Source organism: Myotis davidii, unplaced genomic scaffold (assembly GCF_000327345.1).
Source record: "Myotis davidii unplaced genomic scaffold, ASM32734v1 scaffold330, whole genome shotgun sequence".
In the NCBI taxonomy this organism is placed as follows: domain Eukaryota; kingdom Metazoa; phylum Chordata; class Mammalia; order Chiroptera; family Vespertilionidae; genus Myotis; species Myotis davidii.
The window spans coordinates 4657113-4657516 of record NW_006283770.1 but is presented as its reverse complement, the minus strand read 5'-3'; positions in this window follow the sequence as shown (position 1 = coordinate 4657516).

Here is a 404-nt window from a genome sequence, read left to right as displayed (position 1 = left end):
TAACTGCTAATCTTAGTTGGCAGTTAATTTGCATATAGCCCTGATTAGCCAATGAAAAGGGTATTGGTCGTACGCCAATTACCATTTTTGTCTTTTATTAGATAGGATATATATAATCTTGATTCCAAGTTTCTGTCTTTTTCTCTTACTTGTTTTCAGTTTGTTCATTTGAGGATTGAAGTGGGTGATTTCATTGTAAAGTTGGTAGTTATGTCAGTAGCCATTTAAGAAATAGATTCTTTTTTTAAAATTATTAATTGTTTAAAGTATTACACATGTCTCCTTTTCCCCCAAGAAATGGATTCTTAACCAAAAATATCTGATGCATAAGCTAATAAAATATTTATATATATATATATATATATGTGTGTGTGTGTGTGTGTGTGTGTGTGTGTGTGTTTCAC